Source organism: Biomphalaria glabrata, chromosome 1 (assembly GCF_947242115.1).
Source record: "Biomphalaria glabrata chromosome 1, xgBioGlab47.1, whole genome shotgun sequence".
Taxonomy (NCBI): domain Eukaryota; kingdom Metazoa; phylum Mollusca; class Gastropoda; family Planorbidae; genus Biomphalaria; species Biomphalaria glabrata.
This window is the reverse complement of record NC_074711.1, coordinates 15,511,857-15,532,862: the sequence shown is the minus strand read 5'-3', so window position 1 is coordinate 15,532,862 and position 21,006 is coordinate 15,511,857. Positions and strand designations below refer to the sequence as shown.

Here is a 21,006-nt window from a genome sequence, read left to right as displayed (position 1 = left end):
ACCATTTCTGACTTCACCTAAAGATAAATATAGGTAGACCAGAATTTACTCGGGCAATGAAATTCTGGGGCATTCCCAATTGAGTTTTGAGAATAACATCAAATGCTTGTGACAAGAATTTTCCAGCCGAATCTCATCACCGAGGTGGGGCCTCAACGTGGTGTTCGGGACTGGATAGTAGGAAAAAAGAAACCTTAAATTTGGCTTTGTAATGAATGAACATTTTGGTCAGTTCTTTGGACTTTATTGACCGAGTTGTAGCAGATGGTTCGGGCAGAGATTTTATTGTGTGTGTGTGTGTGTGTTTCTAAACGTAGTCCAATCGTTTTGTTTGGTGAAATTGTGAAACCTTCGAGCAAAGAATGTGTGAAAAGTTAGCTCACAACATCTTAATAAAAGGCGATCACAGATGTTTATGACATACGTACTTATTGATATTGGGCAGTAATCACTCTGGGCATTCTAGAAAATGAAATGAAAGTTCACAAATTATTGATCGCAATCAACGAAATGATTCATTCAGCATTGGTTTAATTAGATGAGCCATGGAACTATACTAATGGAACACCAGCTTCGAGTTTTTTACAAAGATAAAGAGAGTCGAAGTGCCGTCGCGCATCTTTTTCGCGCACCATACCATTTTGAAAAATCGATGAGGATGCCAAAGAAGAAATTTACTCCGAGAGCCACTTGGATTGACCTTCATTGAGAGTAAAACTTCCCCACACTATATTTTATTAGATCTGTACAAACTTTATCCATTTTCTGACTACCTGATAAAATAGATACAATTTCCCTGAATAAGAGATCGTCACAAAAGTTATTTTTTTCGATCACCCTATAAAATGCCACTTATTTTCCAAAAAATAGAATCTAAATTCCGAAAATACAATCTTTCAGTGTTTCTGTGTTTGGTTTATTTACACTAAATCTGGATATAGACATGTCTACCGTTCCGCTAAATGCGTATTTGTTACGATATACTAAATTGCACGAAATAAAAATAGGAGGCCTAATACAGTTTTGACACTCCAAGCTACGCATTTCTAATCGTTTTTTTTATTATCGAAAGGACTAGACTATAGGCATACATGTCTCGTGGGAAACAAAGAAAAAGTTAATCTTGATATATATAATATTGTAGCCTAAAAAAAATGACAAAAAAAAAAACTATAGCCTAATCTAAAATGAAATAGATCTAGAGCTAGATTTTCTTGGACGAATGATATAAAATAAGTATAAATAATAAGTCATATAGGCCTAAATCTGATAGATCTAAAACAAATACTGATAGATTCATTCATTAATTAATTATTAGAATTACTTGACTAACAACTGGGTATTTTTATTGCCAAAATACAATGTATTTTATGTGCATTTATTAAAAACAACAACAAAAAATTAAGCGTTTGACGCAACTAGATCTAATATTAGTAATATATAGATTCTAGTTCTAGATCCAGAAAGCTACTTCTCTAATTCAGTTTTCTAGTTAGATCTAGATGTCTAGACCAGTAGATCTAAATCTAGTAAGGGTTTTTGTCATGGAATAGATTTATAAAACTTCAGCCACCTACTGATCACGATATGACAGAAAGGCCTACTCTCTCTACTACTAGACTCAACATCTACTAATGATCTAGTAGATTCTAGATCTAGTTAGTTATTAGTAGATCACTACATTTGACTAGATGATTACTAGTAAAATTCAATGTGTACTTCCGACTTTAGCTCAACAAACAAGTCTACTCCAAAGTATAGATCTACTAGTAAAGTCACAAAGTGTAAAGGATCATTATATATTCACATTAAAAAAATTATAGGCCTAAATGAATCGAATAATCAGTCAATAATTTGACTAATCAGTAATCTAAATTGTAGTTTTTTTTTAAATGGCAAGTGTTATTGATGACTTCTGACTTGTAAACCAGTTGCAGAGATTCTAGTTTTTATTTTGATGACATGTTACAATATATCAATGATATTTAGATAAACGCAAGTACCTAGTGGAACAGACAGAAGGACCATTTAATATAAGGCAAAGAAGTAAGATGTTTATAATCCATCAAACTCACAGAGGACTAGTGTCATTTGTGACGGCATTTCATGCATTTACAGAAGCTACAAACTATTCTACAAAAATGATAGGGTTGTCTTTGATTCCGAAGACTTATGAGGAATGCTATGTTTCCAGTGGCTACTCAGCCCCAGCTGTGACCTACATATTATGCCACACTGAGCACAGGCGTAACCATTGTCCACCTGTGGTAGAATCAGTTGTTTTTTTCTTTTTGCCGTCTACCCTCGGCAATTAATTTTCATTGGTGTATACCACACCTTTGTAAGTGACCTCCAGCTGTCTCGTTCTGAAGCTGTATGCAACCAGGTGCTCTCTTATTCTATGTCAGTTAAAGCAAGTTGGCGCCTAAGCTTGTCTTTAAAGCATTTCTGTGGTACCTCTTTATGTGCATATGACATGTTAGGCAAATAGGTTTTGCCTATCGGAAGGCCATTTCGGAAAGTATAGGTGTTTAAAATGAAACTCCAAACATCTGGACTTCCAGTAACCAAGTAAATAAGCTTAGGATTCAAAGAGACGACACTGGCATTTCAACTAAGTAAAATTAATAGCAACTTTAATTGCAGTCCACCAATCAAGATAAAAAGAAACAAGTGTGGCTTCAATAGCATTGATGATATTTAGTTTACTTTTATCTCATTTACTAGTATTACTATTCATTGACTAAGGTTTTTTATTGTCAAATATGCATAAGTACATGTACTATTTCCTGCAATTTGATGAAAAATAATAATTAAATTGTGTGTAGTCTATATACAAATGTTTATAAGAGATCACACATTAGCTTAATTTACTTAATTTCAAAACTATGATTTTGTGTTCTAACTCTACTTAAATTATATTATATATATATATATATATATTTATATTTTATTTTAAGAATGCAAAGTTGGAAATTCTGTTCTGATGAAAAAAAAATATTAAAATAAAGTAGATGTTTATGGTTTCTTTGTATTTATTTTTTAGTTATTTATTCATTAAAAATTAATTGTTCATTAACATTTACTTGAAGTAAAGATCAAAAACACAAATTCAATACATGATCAGCTCTCAATTCATGCAGATCACAGCCCATCACTTAAATGTATTTACTGTCAATTCTACACACTATTCATTTCAAAATGTTGCTTTAAATTGTTATATGACACAATCAAAGTACTGGTACCTCACATTGATGTAGGCCTAAAGCAGCTGAAATAATTACAAATTTTCATTCAATAACTTGTACTGTCATTTATTATCAGACGTGTTAAAACTAATGACCTGTATCATCATCATCATCATTGGCCTCCTTCAGTTGTAGAAAGACTAAGGTTTCATCTCAGAGCACACTTCCTCATGTGGCTGTGGAGCCCTATTTTGGAGAGACACTCCCGTCCACAGCACAGGTTAAGGTGGCTTTTGCTTCAGTGGTAGAGGAGCTGGCCGTTTTTCGGATTGTACATTTTTCTTCCTGAGCTGAGACCCATGTACTTTCACTGTCCATAGCTTTCTTGGTCACTCTCTCTCCATCTGTTGCGGTCTAAAGCTATGTCTTCCCAATTGTCAGTATTGATGTTCACTGATTTGAGGTCACGTTTTATTACATCTATGTAATGGAAGTGAGGGCGACCAGTTTTTCTTGTGTCAGTAGTGTGTTAAAACTAATGACCTGTACATATAATTTATTAAGCAGGAGCATCAACATATCTTGAACAATAATTGTCTACAGAAAAACTTTATTCTTATCCAAACAATATACATTTACAATGTGTTTCAGAAAGTTAATTTATATTTATACAAATCTATATGGCCTAAAGATTATAGTGTATTTTGATGTGTGAATACCAAGTTACATTATTACATGAAAATAGTGTACTAATTTTTTAAATATTCTGGGTAATAAAAATAAAATCTAATGATACAATAAAATTGAAGCATTAGTCAAAAAAAGAAAAATTTCACTCAAGATCTATGTGAACTCTGCTTGAAAAAAATCATTTTGAAATTAATTAAAAAAAAAAAATTATGGTTCTTTAGTCAATGGCAATTATTTAACAATTTCATGATTATCCATTCATTTCAATATACTTATAACTGAAAAATAATTCATAAGGTTTAGATACAACCATTTGAAATAATGATTGTAATTTTTTTCTTAATTTGCTTAATTCAAATCTAATATAAACAAGATTTCCTCTGTCAAGAAACTTATGAGGGAACAACAAGCATGTTCTTCTCAGTAAGGGAATTAAGAATATTTAATTGATGTTGCTTTTTTTTTGCCAACATTTTAAACCTTTGCACCAGGTTTTAGTTTTAAGGAGAATGCACCATATTTTATATGTTTACTTTTGTTAGATTCTTATTTTTAATTTTAAAAAAGTAAAATTTCCCTTACCACTCATCCACTGCACTCCCTCTTGTTTTAATGGGGCTCAGATTAATAGTTTTCAAGTACAATATCAAACAGATTTAAAGAAATACTAAATCCAAACCTGTTGGCTGAATGACAGGATATACATAAATATGTATACAGCTTACAGTATAATATATATATATCTTAAATTAAAATTGGTCCAAGACTTTTATTTTGCAACATGATGGGATTTTCCTTTCTGGTGGTGCTATGCAGGAGTCCAAGAATCTCATCTTTTCTCATAACAGAAAGTTATCTAGTTAAAAAAATAAATAAAAGGATTTAAAAAAAAAAATATGTGTGACATATGTGTTGACCATGCTAAACGTATATATGTTATTAAGTATAGTTATATAATTTTGCCATTCTAAAAATAGTCTGTACCTAAAAGGAGCTACTGCGTTAATGTGTAGACATGGCCCTGACCTTAATAGTTATGAATTATTACTATAGGTGAAGGCAGATGTTCAGTTAATGTGATGCACATTGAACTAATCTAAAAGCAACTATAACATATATTATGATTTACATTTTCATGGAAAACTAGTTTTTCAAAAATACAAGTACTTCAGCTTATGAGAAAAGTACATAGGGAAAAATTGCAGTACCTTACCTTTAAGAGGTGCAACCAATCAGTGACTTTTCAGGAATGCATGCCTTTTTCTTGCATTTCCAAACATAACTGTAATTATACAATTAGGCATATTGGTTAATTTCTTTTGAAAACATTAAAATAAAAAAAAATATTATTAAATTGAAAACGTTGTTGTATCAAACATACAAATTATCAGACAATTTTGCCTAATTTCATCTAACAGTTTATTGTAAAGGAATGGCCTGCACAACAGCCAAGGTATATTAGGCACTCATGAAAGATGAATGTGCTTAAGACTGTTATAAATAAAAAAAAAAAACTAGAGAAAAATGTTAAATTCCATCCCAGATATTTGGATGTTGCTTGACCATGAAAATCACACAATACATAAAACATCTATTAGATAACTAAAATAAAAATTGTATAGTAGTACTTACATTAAATATTGAATGGATGCCAATATTATTAATGTCTGCCCAGAGAGTAGAAATAATATAAGTATGATCCTTGAGCCATTCTGGTACATCATCAGAACTGGTTGCCATGGTTCTACTTGTTAATAACTGAAACATTACAAACATTTTTTAAAATTTATAATTTATCACAGACTAGAATAGAAATGTTGCCAGGAAAAATACCAATGGTTAGAATACACCTGATGCTACTTTTGTAGCCTTATTACTGGTTAAAATGCACCAAAACTTCATTAATTAAATCTGATAAGAAACATATATGTATCACACAAGTCCAAGTTTATCAGAGTGTCATAGCAAATAATTAACTAGATATGTGAGTTTTATATGAAAGTACTGAATTTCAGGGGATAGATCCAACTTGACACCACATCATTTATTATTTCATGAACTCATGGGTCTGGGCATGGCATGGAATGGAAACTATTATTTAATATACATGGGGTGTAGGCAAGGCATGGATTATAAATTGTCTTGTATAGATTAGATTGGGTAAAACTGCCAATCGAAGGTAACTTTTACTGATAGATCTGGATCAATTATAAATTTATGGGACCTAAGCCTGCATAAATTTTATCTTTTATTTATATATTTTATGTACATATATAACTAGTCTAGAATCTATAATTATATCTTAATAATAATTTTTGTAGATGTCATATAATATCTAACATATTAAGTATAGATCAGTAGATTTAGAATTTTAGCTAGTGAATATTTTTATATTCCTAATCTGAACTGGATCTATATATCTAGAATTTAGATCAGTAGATTTAGTATTTTAGGTAGTAAAAACTTTTATATTCTAAATCTAAACTGGATCTAGATCTAATTATTCTAGAAGACTAGTTGTCAAGATTGACTACACTATGGCTAATGCACTAGCTTAGTAGGCCTACTAGATAGATCAAGAGACAGAGCTATTAGTACTCGTCTTGCCTCGTTGGGCCTCTCAAATCAGCTACAGACTTTAGAGACAATTTAGGAAGGTGAATATCGATCCAATTAAAAGATCTACGATCTACATGTTAGAGTCTAGCTAGAGATGCTAGATCTAGTCTAGAAGGCTTATCAATTAAAAATAAAATCAATCATTTCTAAAGTTTGTAAAATTATATGTAGATCTAATCTATCTATTTATAATATAATAAAAATCTATGTCTACTTTTTAAATATTTAAAATGATATGGCTGATGATATTAATTATTTTAATTGAGACATTGACATACTGTCACATACAAAGTAACAAAATAATTAATCTTATACTAACTCATAGACTCATACCGTATTGTATTAAACCTTCGAGTTTACGTTCCACTATCTTGACTTGACTATATTGACTAAATAAAGGGCACTATGATTATAGATGTAGATTATTATCTATGATGATGATGTTTATCAACTGGTAGATCTATAAGTAGTATCGTCACTATAAGTATAATAAGTATAACCACTGCATTCTTTTCATTCATTGTCTGTATCAATAATCGTGTGAATGTGATGTGAAAGTGAAGTCTAGATTTCAGTGGCGTAACTAAGGGGGGGGGGATGGGGGGGAGAATTTTAAAATCCCCCCGGGGCCCCCAAATGGGTGTCCGAAATAAATTTGTAAATACATAAATTAATATATTTGATTGACAAATAGTGTCAACAGGTGTCTTTTTTTTTTCAACATTTATGGATTAAATTTATCACAAAGACTAAACCTAGATCTAGGTCTATCAGTACGTTGACTTTGTTGACATTTTATAGATCAAAGGTTTTTTTTAAAGTTAGTTTTACATTCTAAACTTTGTTGCCAAGAATAAAACTGCATGATATACAGAGAATTCCAGTTATCTTGTTACCTTTACTAATAATAGATCAAAATGGCGAGTATTTTGTGGCTACACTAATTAACCTTGAACCAAAATTTACAGAATCGAGTATAACAGATCTAAAAGTTATTCTTAATAATGCTAAAATAGTCCATTATTCGGGTTTGGCGTCTATAATTTCAGAATTAAACTTCACGCTCGAGTTATTACCCCTCTATTCATCTTTCCTCCATTCAATGGAAACTCCCTTTTTATTTCCATCTAATCATTTTGCTTTCGCACAAAACATAAACAACGAACAATGACGTAATATCATATAATATTATCACACCCTTCCTTTTGAAGTTATTATCACACCCTTCCTTTTGAAGTTATTATCACACCCTTCCTTTTAAAGTTCTTAAGAGTGATATCTACTAGCAGGGCCGGCCTTAGCATTTGCGGGGCCCTATGCGAAACGGATCGCGCGGGGCCTAGTCTGGGTAGGGATAAGCATAATGTCAAAATTATTTTTTTTTTAATTAGAAAATAGGCCTACTTTCGTCTTGCAATAAATTTTTATCAAATGAAAGCTCGCAATGCCACTTTTTATTTATTGGCACCCCAAAATGTCAATTTGGTCTATTCTTCAGGAGATCTGAATAAATTCAAAAAAAGTTCAGGACTTTATCGCATATTTTGCCTTTTCATGAGATTTCCTGGAGGCCCTGGAAAATCAGGAGGTCGCGAAAACCCTGTTAATTTATTTACGTTATAATGGTTTAATTTAATACTTAGAATTAGCGCGGGTCATAGGCTGCAGAGGCCTAAGGCCGGCCCTGTCTACTTTAACAATTCGTCCACTTCTGGTTGTCTTGACTGGCACAACAAGTTCTCTAGACATTGGTCTATAACTGTCTGTTTCGTTTGTTCCAACAGTTTGCAGTTCATTGTCTCCATCGGTATCATAATACCCAGAGATGTCTTCATCGAAACTCTTATTCAAAAAGCGTTGATTTCTTCTGTATGTTTTTCCATCGTTTGTCTTTATGATGTAAGATCTGGGTGCTGAATGTTTTTTTATGACAACTGCTTTCTGCATGTTTGACCTAGACGAACTCACCGACAGAATAATCTTTAGGTAGTCTAGCTTTTGCATCGTATTTCACTTTGCTTTTCATCTGTCGTTCGTTGAGTAATGTCTCTGCATTTTCAGCTACCGATGGTTTCAATAGTTTGAGATCAGTTGGAATGATTCCCTGAGTCTTCTACTCGTCAGCAGTTGTGAAGGTGAATACGGCAGTCCGCTTACCGGAGTATTTCTATACTCGAGCATAACGAGATATGGATCTTTCCCACTTTTGTATTCTCTGAATCCTTTTGCTTTCGCACCAAACATAAACAACCAACAATGACGTAATGCCATATAATATTAGCACAGAATCTTCTTCATGCAGTGGAAAATTATGAATTTTTTGCCTATCTGGAATTCTGGTCAAAGCTCCTGCGCCCAATTAATATAGTTCGGAAGAAACTACAACAGTCTGGACTGCATATACGGAAAGCTGCTAAAGAAATTAGTACCATTTCATGCTTTCTGCAAAATGATTAGAAACTGACAAAAACCCAATCCATCGAAAAAGCAAAAGAAGGTAGTGAATACTATGGATTCCATGTAATCAAAACAAACAAAAGAAAGAAAAGACTTAATGGGAAGTTGAGTTCTAATGTAGGACTGTCAATAGAACTGCAATTCAAACGTGTTGCGACAGAAGTGCTGGACAGATTTCATATGGAGATGAAGGGCAGATTCCAAAGGCTTGAAAGAAAATGGATACCTTTGGGTTTCTTCTTGAACCAAGACACCTGTTAGATGAAGACACGCTTATGATAAACTGTGCTACTTTTCCTGTTTGTATGATGAAATAAATGGAAAATCGCTTTTTCAATGATGTCATTGATGCAAGAGCACTTTTCATCAACAAACCAGTAATACAATCACCAATAGATATATTTAGGAAAAAGGCTTCATATGGTAATTACGTGTGCTCAAACTTTGCAACCTCCTCCGAATACCGCTAACTCAGCCCACTTCTATTACGTCATGTGAGAGATCATTCTCAAAGCTCAAGTTCATCAAAAAGTATCTCAGGAGCACAATGACGCAAGAAAGGCTTATCATGGTTTTAATGTCAGTGAAGTCACAAATACTAGAAAGTATCGATGTAGATGATGTTATAGATTTCTTTGCTGCAAATAATGAACAACGTAAAGTGATATCAGTTGAGAGCTGTCACTTGTGCATTATTTAACTAATAAACAACGGTATTATTCATTAAAAGAGTCTTCATGATTATTTTTTTGGGATATACTGAACCAATTTGATTTGGAGCTTATATATTTTTGCGTACATTATCTCATGTCATATGTCGAATGTCAAAATGCAAGGGGCCCCCAAAGAGGTCAATCCCCCCGGGCCCCCAAATCCCTATTTACGCCCCTGCTAGATTTAGATAGAATTGATAGATTATAGATCTACTATTAAAAAGTATTAACTATACTAACTATAGTGTCTATACTATAGTATAGCCAGTATGACTCGTATGAGTATACTCATATACTGTAAAAGTGTATACTAAGTCTAAAGCTATAACTATAGACATAGTATAGACTATAGACAGATTAGATGATCGATAGATCTAGATCTAGGTGTCTAGACTAGTTGTCTAGACTAGATCTATAAATATTCATATTCATATTGATCTCATGTATGGTCTAGATCTAGATTGTAGATAAAATAGAGTGGATCTCATGACTGTCTATATTAGATCTATTGATTTTTTTTAAAACGTTAAATAAATCTAGACCTTAGTCTTTAACTTTAGTCTAGGTGTTGTAGATCTATATTATTCTAGATAGATCTATTATACAAGAGATCTAGATCTATATATAAGTTCGGTTTTTTAAAAATTCGCATTCGAAATTTTAAATACCCAGATTTAAGTATTTATATACCCATATTGGTAGGTCCGAGTTAATCATTTATTAGATCTATTAAAACATGTCTATATAAAAGATTATTTTAAAAATATATTATTATATAAAAGATATAGTTATGAATATTTACTTTAAAAAATTAAACAAATGAATTTTTCACTTTTGCTGGCTAGCAAAAAGGATGACTCCTCAATACTGTGAAAAGACGATAACTGCATGAGTTGGTTTGGAATTGTATTTTGTAAGACTAATTTTCAAAACATATCCTTCATGAGAGAGAACGAAAAAAGGTTGTCAAAAAAAAAAGCTGGCTGGACTACGTAAATAATGGACCAGCGTCTCTCTCTTGATATCTTGTTAAGAACATTGGTGACCGGGAAAAGTGGATGGTTTGGTTGCGCGGGACAGATGATAATAGACAAGTACATAAAAAATAATTCCAGATTTTGTGTAAAATACCCAAATGAGGAAGTACTGGAAACACCTATTTTAACGAAGTGGCCTTAAAAAAAAATCTTTTGTGACGATCCATTATTCAGGGAAATTGTATCTATTTTATCAGATAGTCAGAAAATGGATAAAGTTTGTACAAATCTAATAAAATATAGTGTGGGGAAGTTTTACTCTCAATGAAGGTCAATCCAAGTGGCTCTCGGAGTAAATTTCTTCTTTGGCATCCTCATCGATTTTTCAAATCGGTATGGTGCGCGAAAAAAGATGCGCGACGGCACTCTGATCATAAAATCTCGAAGCTGGTGTTCCATTAGTATAGTTCCATGGATGAGCTAAATGTTGATGAATGAATTTCGTCACATTAATGTGAGGTTTTTCTGTAAGACACAGAAGTATATGTTGCAGATGAAGTCATGTCCATTTCATCTGAGGCCTACAATTAGAGAGAGAAAGAACGGGGGAAAAGATGTACGCCTGTCGCCCCCTTCCTAGAACAAAATCCTGGCTCTGCCCATAGATCTTTGAATATACTTCTGAAAAAAAATGTTTAAGATCTACTGGATATGTCGTAGGGAAACATAGATCTATGTTTTTATAATTAATAATCAGACAGTCTTCTCCATTTGAGATAAAACAAAGCATCTTTTAGTCAGTATTAACCATATGATAAATGTATAGCCTAATACTGACAATGGTGATTCTTAAATTACTTTTGTATTCAATTAGTTGATAAAAATAAGCAAATAAGGTCATCGCTTTCTCCTAAAAACTGAACTATAAACATAAGACTCAGATCTAGTTATCTTTACAAGGTTTTGCAGCCCATGCGGTCACCGCTTGCTCTGAAATCACATTACCCCGTAAAGTTGTCCTGTCTTCTCAAGTTAACTTGGCGGGAAAATAAGTTCAAACCCTCCAATGAGTGCTCGGACTTTGACAGGTGAAATCCCACAAGATCCTTCCCATCAATGGATTAAGTCCGCTTCGAATGTTTCCATCGGGGCGCTCTGCGGGGAGGCAAAGTATTCTTCTGGGCACCCGACACAACTCTTCAGCAGGGCAGGAGCCTGCAGTGTTTACATTTCATCCTAACCCTCCAATGTCAAGGACGACGGGCGAGTTCTTTTCAAAGTAGCACGTCTGTGAAATCTTTTAGATCTTAAACATTTTTTTTTCTTCTTCCTCCTGTTTTAAATCTTGGTTTAATTATATCCCTTTCGGCGGTTATTCTTCTTTAAAAAAAAACACGAAGCAACTAAAATGTGTATTGCTTGAGAGTTTGAAACACGGAAAGATGGTTGGAGATAGCATTGAGGAAAGATGGTTGGGGGATTTAATTGAAGGAAGATGGTTGGAGATAGCATTGAGGAAAGATGGTTGGAGATATTGAGGAAAGATGGTTGGAGATATCATTGAGGAAAGATGGTTGGAGATAGCATTGAGGAAAGATGGTTGGAGATAGCATTGAGGAAAGATGGTTGGAGATAGCATTGAGGAAAGATGGTTGGGGGATTTAATTGAAGGAAGATGGTTGGAGATAGCATTGAGGAAAGATGGTTGGAGATATCATTGAGGAAAGATGGTTGGAGATATCATTGAGGAAAGATGGTTGGAGATAGCATTGAGGAAAGATGGTTGGAGATAGCATTGAGGAAAGATGGTTGGGGGATTTAATTGAAGGAAGATGGTTGGGGGATTTAATTGAAGGAAGATGGTTGGGGGATTTAATTGAAGGAAGATGGTTGGGGGTAGTTAATTGTTTTCCGTATTTCCTCAAAAGGCCGCAGTCTAAATAAATATGCCTTGCATTATTTCCGCTTCCTTTTAGACGCGGTACAAATATAGAAAAAAATAAAAAAATAATCCTACTAGCAACAGAAAAGGTAGATCTAGAGTCTATTCTTTTTATTTTTCGCGGGAGAGCAAGGGACAGTACTTTTTAGCACAGTCATTTTTCTGCATTTAAAAGAAATAAAAAAAAAAACGATTACAATGAATAAAACCTACTTGATATGTCCTTATAATTAGAAGACAGAAAAACTAAATAAATGTAGTGTGGGAACGGAGATAGGGCCTTCCATTGGGGCCTTCGGAAAACTTATTTTTTTACCTCTAGCGGGTCTTTTTCAGCAGGTCAAGTCAAAAGTCTGTTTCGGATCAATTACGATGCGTAGGTTAAAAAAATAATTAAAAGATGGGGGTTCTGGAGACAGAGAGAGAGAGAAGGAAAGGGAAAGAGAGCTGGCCGCTTAATTTCATGTTAACACATACATTAATTCAAGGACTAAAAAGTAGGTTAGGGGAATCGGTATATTATATATTTTTGGTAAAATAAAAGACTACTTTGTAAAGGTTGGCATATGTTTCCCTGAGGTTGGCATATTTTCTCATGAGACTGGCATATGTTTCCCTGAGACTGGCATATGTTTCTCCTGAGACTGGCATATTTTCTCCTGAGACTGGCATATGTTTCTCCTGAGACTGGCATATGTTTCTCCTGAGACTGGCATATGTTTCTCCTGAGACTGGCATATGTTTCTCCTGAGACTGGCATATGTTTCTCCTGAGACTGGCATATGTTTCTCCTGAGACTGGCATATTTTCTCCTGAGACTGGCATATTTTCTCCTGAGACTGGCATATTTTCTCCTGAGACTGGCATATTTTCTCCTGAGACTGGCATATGTTTCTCCTGAGACTGGCATATGTTTCTCCTGAGACTGGCATATGTTTCTCCTGAGACTGGCATATTTTCTCCTGAGACTGGCATATGTTTCTCCTGAGACTGGCATATGTTTCTCCTGAGACTGGCATATTTTCTCCTGAGACTGGCATATGTTTCTCCTGAGACTGGCATATTTTCTCCTGAGACTGGCATATTTTCTCCTGAGACTGGCATATGTTTCTCCTGAGACTGGCATATGTTTCTCCTGAGACTGGCATATGTTTCTCCTGAGACTGGCATATGTTTCTCCTGAGACTGGCATATGTTTCTTCTGAGACTGGCATATGTTTCTCCTGAGACTGGCATATGTTTCTCCTGAGACTGGCATATGTTTCTCCTGAGACTGGCATATGTTTCTCCTGAGACTGGCATATGTTTCTCCTGAGACTGGTATATGTTTCTCCTGAGACTGGCATATGTTTCTCCTGAGACTGGCATATGTTTCTCCTGAGACTGGCATATGTTTCTCCTGAGACTGGCATATGTTTCTCCTGAGACTGGCATATTTTCTCCTGAGACTGGCATATGTTTCTCCTGAGGTTGGCATATGTTTCTCCTGAGGTTGGCATATGTTTCTCCTGAGACTGGCATATTTTCTCCTGAGACTGGCATATGTTTCTCCTGAGACTGGCATATTTTCTCCTGAGACTGGCATATGTTTCTCCTGAGACTGGCATATGTTTCTCCTGAGACTGGCATATGTTTCTCCTGAGACTGGCATATGTTTCCCTGAGACTGGCATATGTTTCCCTGAGCTCGACATCTGTTGTTGTTTTTTCTTTTTTAGTATATCCGGTGAATATCGAAAGAGTTGATAAGCTATGTATTTTTCAAAAAATACGATAATTGTTCACTCTTCCGTACTGTAAAATTATATTTCTAAGCTCCTACGCTGCCAACTTTGACAACACAAAGTAATTTGTTATTATTTAGTTGGCAACAGTCCTCTTTCAAAACGGAGTCAATACTTTGCTTAGTTAAACTTAGTTTGTCTTTTTTTGTTTTCTTTAAATCTCTTCCAATCTTCAACTTTTATTTTCTTAAGGTTATCTTATATCGCCCCCACATTTCTCCATATTGCTTTGTTTTTACTAAGTTACTTTATTTGATAGAATGTCAACTGGATTTAAAAAAAAAAAAAAAAAAAGCAAATTCTAATTAAGGCAGAAATTTTTTAAATTTTTAAACATTTTTGATTCCGCGGATTAGGCCATTTTTTGTTAGTTTATGATTTTATCGAACTGAAAACAGCTTAATGATTTTTTTATACATAGCTCAAACTCTACATTTTGAATGAAAAGATGATCAGTTTATCAAGATCACAATTGGAAACCGTGACACGTGATCAGCAGACGAGACATGGAACAAAAGTGACACCATGTTCTTTACGTCAATTTGCATAAACACATTGGCTCATTAAGAGATGCGCAGATTACAAACCTTGGCACATAAAAAAATGCACATATTACAAAAAATGGCTCGTAAAAAAAATGCACACATTACAAACATTGGCTCATAAAGAAATGCGCAGACGTATGGAGAATGAATTGTTTTGGAGCCACAGGGGAGCTAATTAAAGTAAATCTTTGATTCCCGCCTTTCCCAGACATACATCAGGCGCAGCATGGCGACGACAAGAAAGAGGAGATTACCCAGATTTCAAAATATAATTTGCAGAACTTATTGAATCCTCTCAAATTAGATTAATATAGTTGGAATGTATGCGAGACAGATAGAATTAGATTACTGCTCATTTACTTCTGTTGTTGCACGTTTGAAAACTCGTCCCTATCTTCTCCTGCTCTGTGAGATTTATTGTTTGTTAATGAATGTATCTGCTTCATAGGACCCAAATACGTTATGGATATAAATAGATGCTGCTCACAAAGATATGCAGATGTAGACATGTAGATAGAGAGAGATAATTAGATCGAACAAAATATATTCCTTTTATTTTACAGTCTTTCTTTTTTACTCCTCTCTTTCTCTCTCCAGGCGCATTATATCTCTTTTCTCTCGTTTTCTTTCATTCTCATAGTCTTTGTCTCCATCCACTTATATTTCTTGCTTTCTTCACATTGGTCATGTCAGGCCTCACAAACACTGACCTAGATTTATTACTTAGACTCACGGAGATACCTTTCCTATTGTTGTACTGGTTCATGTTTACAGCCCTTACCTACGGTACGCTAATCAGACTTTACCCTGAAATCACGTCACTGGGAATCAACTATTCCTTTCTCCAACCCAGCGTCGCTCTCCTGTCAATAAACCCCACAATAAACGCATCAAACAGAATACACTCTAAAGAAGTCTGCACAACTCCCGCCAATCCGCAACATTAACGAGGCATACGTTATATTTATGATCTTTGCTCTTCATTGATTGTTGACATTATGGTCAGATTTTTTAGCATTTCTCATTAATTTAGGATGTTTGTAGACAGATTTATTTTTGCTTTATTGATATTTTCTATTCGTTATTGCAGGCTTTTTTTTTCTTTTTTGTGATGCTTATTTATTATAATAGTTTTTTAGAATGTCACTCGGTAGGCTAATTTGTGAAACTCTTGTTTTATATCTTTTGATTAATATATGTCATAGTTTTCATTAGTTTTTATGAAAACAGACATCTATTTTCTGAAATAAAAAAGGAACAAGCATTAGATTTAAAATGTAAAACTAAATTTACACATGTGCACATATACATATGTGCTATTTCTCTCCGTAATTCTGGTGGAATCAACGCTGGTATCGTCAGTTAGGAGAGAAAGAGTTAAGGCCAATTAATTATTGCTATTTGGAAATAATCATACTTTAATTTTATTAATATGGGCTTATGACTTTCGCTGAAAACGTTTTAGCTTTTTTTCTACCTCAGTCACTGAGAAGTTTATAAAAGGACATAATGAAATACGACGACACATTGAGGGTAGTATTGAGAAGTATTGGTACTGGAAAGTAATGTGAATGCAAATTATCCTAGAATGGACAGTGATGTTTATAATGCAGTAGAAATATAAAATCATGCTTTCAACAATGTAGCTGTATAAACTAATAAAATTATGTAAAGAATTTTAATCCTTGAATGCGCTTTACGTTACCTGAAAGGATCGAAAAAACAATTATCAAATATTTGCTAAACCTTTGATTTTTAGTTATTCCTATTAGCTGATATGTGGTGTGTTATTAGACAAATGGTGCCTTTATGATGATTAAAATTAGAAGCCGAAACTTCTCTGGAAAGATGCTGCCATTATGGTGATGCTGTAGAGATCTATGATCGTTTCTTTTCTTTTGGCATTTTAAGTCGATGATTAACTGAGATAAATTAGTGCATTCAAGTAATGGGGGAAGTTTCTCTTTAACTTTTATACTTATATGTTAAGGTGTTTTTTTTTTACCTTGTTCGATCTGACACACTTACTGTGTCTTTGAATTCATAGCCTGGCACTAACAATCAACATAAATAGATCTTCCATATCATTTATTCTTTTGATTGACGAGACTCACAAATAAACTCTGCACTCTATCCAGAAGAAATGAAGAAATTAATTGTAAATAAAATAAATGAGAAATGGACGAGCTCTCACCCAAATTACAAGAAAGATGACGCTTACTATAAGCTATCCCGACAAGACCAACGTCTAATCTTTCGACTCAGCACCGGACACAATAGAATGCGACAACACATGTACGGAAGCTCAAAATTGGAACCAGTGAAATCTGCGCAGTTCATCTCATGTATTGGTCTAGTCATCTGAACACTCCAACATAACAATGAGAACAAGGAAGAAGAAGATTGACAGAGAATATTTATGTTTATCAAAGGACTTTTATGACCAACTTACTATAATCTTGTATCAGTAGGTCCTATATACAAGTACGTGCACAATGTTATGACCTACTTACTACAATCTTGTATCAGTAGGTCCTATATACAAGTACGTGCACAATGTTATGACCTACTTACCACAATCTTGTATCAGTAGGTCCTATATACAAGTACGTGCACAATGTTATGACCTACTTACCACAATCTTGTATCAGTAGGTCCTATATACAAGTACGTGCACAATGTTATGACCTACTTACTACAATCTTGTATCAGTAGGTCCTATATACAAGTACGTGCACAATGTTATGACCTACTTACTACAATCTTGTATCAGTAGGTCCTATATACAAGTACGTGCACAATGTTATGACCTACTTACCACAATCTTGTATCAGTAGGTCCTATATACAAGTACGTGCACAATGTTATGACCTACTTACCACAATCTTGTATCAGTAGGTCCTATATACAAGTACGTGCACAATGTTATGACCTACTTACCACAATCTTGTATCAGTAGGTCCTATATACAAGTACGTGCACAATGTTATGACCTACTTACCACAATCTTGTATCAGTAGGTCCTATATACAAGTACGTGCACAATGTTATGACCTACTTACCACAATCTTGTATCAGTAGGTCCTATATACAAGTACGTGCACAATGTTATGACCTACTTACTACAATCTTGTATCAGTAGGTCCTATATACAAGTACGTGCACAATGTTATGACCTACTTACCACAATCTTGTATCAGTAGGTCCTATATACAAGTACGTGCACAATGTTATGACCTACTTACTACAATCTTGTATCAGTAGGTCATATATACAAGTACGTGCACAATGTTATGACCTACTTACTACAATCTTGTATCAGTAGGTCCTATATACAAGTACGTGCACAATGTTATGACCTACTTACTACAATCTTGTATCAGTAGGTCCTATATACAAGTACGTGCACAATGTTATGACCTACTTACTACAATCTTGTATCAGTAGGTCCTATATACAAGTACGTGCACAATGTTATGACCTACTTACCACAATCTTGTATCAGTAGGTCCTATATACAAGTACGTGCACAATGTTATGACCTACTTACCACAATCTTGTATCAGTAGGTCCTATATACAAGTACGTGCACAATGTTATGACCTACTTACCACAATCTTGTATCAGTAGGTCCTATATACAAGTACGTGCACAATGTTATGACCTACTTACTACAATCTTGTATCAGTAGGTCCTATATACAAGTACGTGCACAATGTGTACATTGCCTATAAAGAGATATGGTTGTTGCAGTGAAAAGCACTGTACAAGAATTGAGAACGGGCGGTAACTGTGGAAATACAACTCTGGCCTCACTCTAAGCTGTTGCCGTGTTCTGGAGGGAACAGGTTGTTGAGGAGAATGCGTTTCATATCTGTGTCATTTTATTTGAAGATGGGGTTTGTTCATTGACTGACTAATCATGCCGCCAATTGTTTTAAGCCAGTATCAATGCCTTTAGTAAATTATGCCCTATTTTGTTTTTGTCTTTAGTGACTATGTTAACATATTAAAGCATGATTCAAACGTTTCTATTCTTAGTTTGTTTAATAAAATACTCAAGAGTTCATTTATTCCGCTGCCAGCCTCCATTGAATATCCATAAGCCTCGTCTTTTGTTTACATAGAAGCTTTAAAATAGTTTCCGTTTGTGTTCAGTGCGCATTGCACAGATGAACCAAATGTAGTATTAAAGTAAGCTACTTCAGGTATTCAAGATTGTGCCTAAGTTGATGGTACTTTCAACTGTAAGAAAAGCGATGACATTAATGAAAACCTTCCCAACAGACTGACGCCAACGGGTACAAACTCAGTCTACAAACACAAGTTTTGTTTCCGGGAATGCTATTGCCTTTGATTGTGTACAATACTTGGCTTTTTGTTTGTGCTCATATTAAAATGTGCATATTAATTATAGATTTCAAAATGCTCTCTTTCTATTGTGTCCATTTCAAATCAAACATAGCTGTAATAAGACTCAAAGGTGGCAATACTATGGCTGAGGCAAGGCTGAAATATGACTGGGCACATCTCTCAATGGAGATATAATAATATCGACCGAGAGACGGACAATGAAGAATATTGTAATGTTTGTAGGAGATGGACATCAAATGACATGAATAGTTGATGAGTGGTTGGAAAACTGAAGAAAAGGAAAGGGGGGGGGGGGGGAATACAATGTTGAACAAAAGAAATACAATACACATTTCAATAGTAACAGACGCCATATTAGCGTGGTAGCATAGTTGATTACAAGACTCTTACACCAAGACACACACAGACACATACACAACAAATAAAAAAGCACATATGTATAGAATAAGTTATATATTTTGTTTGAATACGTTTTGAAAACAATCCTATATACGGGAACGAACCGCACAATGACTGTCATATTTCTCGTACTGCAAGATTTATACTCATTTTCTATATTAAAAAATTAATCTATTACCACTAATTAATTAACTAATTGGGTTATTATTTCTTCTAATTACGTTTCCACTCAAATATTTTGTCACATGCTAAAAATAAATTGAGCAAGTGAACAATAAGAACCTGTGTTTGTAGGATAGTATTTGATGATTTATATTTTTTGTTTTAGTATTGCAAACACATTGTGTAGGGCCAACTAAAAACATAAAGCGTCGCTTGAAATAAAATCATGTTATTAATGACGAGTGAAGTTTTGTAACTGTAACGCCGATAAATCTCGTGAAATGTCAACTTGAAAATGAGAAAACAACTTAGTCAAATTCTAGACCCGCAACGTACATTGAACTTGTGTTTGTTATCTTATAAAATACAGACATTACTTCAAAAAAGAAGATGATTACGTCCTGCGCGTCAGGCATCTAGTTATGCATGTTAACCAATGACTTAAATTCTGCTAAGTCATTGGGTTTCCTGACTGAGTCAGGCAACCCATTCCATGCTCTAATAATACAAGGGAACAAGGAGCATTTGTACCAATTTGTCCTAGCATATGAAACAAGGAATGTGTCTTTATCTTTTTGTCTTTCTGGGTATTTTATTAGATTTTGTTTTTGAATTTGAAGATTATGGTTCAGTGTTTTATGTATAATTGCTACTTTACTTTTAAGTCTTCTATCCTGAAGGCTCTCTAAATTTTATTAAAAATGTTACTCTAGTCAAATGTGAATTTTTGTTTGTTATGAATCTCACGGCTCTGTTTTGTGTTTGGTCAAACGAGTCTCAATGAGCTACTTCATCTAACAAAGACACGCACAGCAAGTTCATTGCCATAGACTGCAACTAAATGAAATGACTAGTTGAATAGAAGAAGAAAAGACAAGAATTTGTTCCTGCACGAACTTAATGTTCCAGTGCTGATCTTTTAGTAGTTACTACGTACCTTCAGCAATATCAAAGAATAACCTCAATACAAGATCCTTCAGTAGGATTGCAAGCGGTGACAAGGGTTTGAACTCGGGATGATTGTGGTAACGTTGCTAACCAAGCTTCCCGTTCTGATTTGCAATTAGTGAACAAGAGGAACTTGAAGGGTGAGCTTTGGACTAACTACTTCCATTCGTAAGTTTTAATCCTGATTTACTTTTTTTAAGCAGAAAAAA

At 34.3% G+C, this 21,006-nt stretch overlaps 1 protein-coding gene and 1 long non-coding RNA gene across 10 annotated transcripts in view; both read right to left on the bottom strand.

The window, feature by feature from the left end:
• The window catches only part of LOC106073399 (ras-specific guanine nucleotide-releasing factor 2-like), a 189,979-nt gene that overhangs the window by 72,917 nt on the left and 96,056 nt on the right, over window positions 1-21,006 (bottom strand). The window lies entirely within an intron of this gene.
• LOC129925243 (uncharacterized) lies at window positions 3,053-7,059 on the bottom strand. The gene is made up of 4 exons (XR_008777064.1): window positions 6,831-7,059; window positions 5,511-5,636; window positions 5,092-5,160; window positions 3,053-4,734 (listed from the first exon to the last, which is right to left on the bottom strand). It is a non-coding gene; the product is annotated as an uncharacterized LOC129925243 (long non-coding RNA).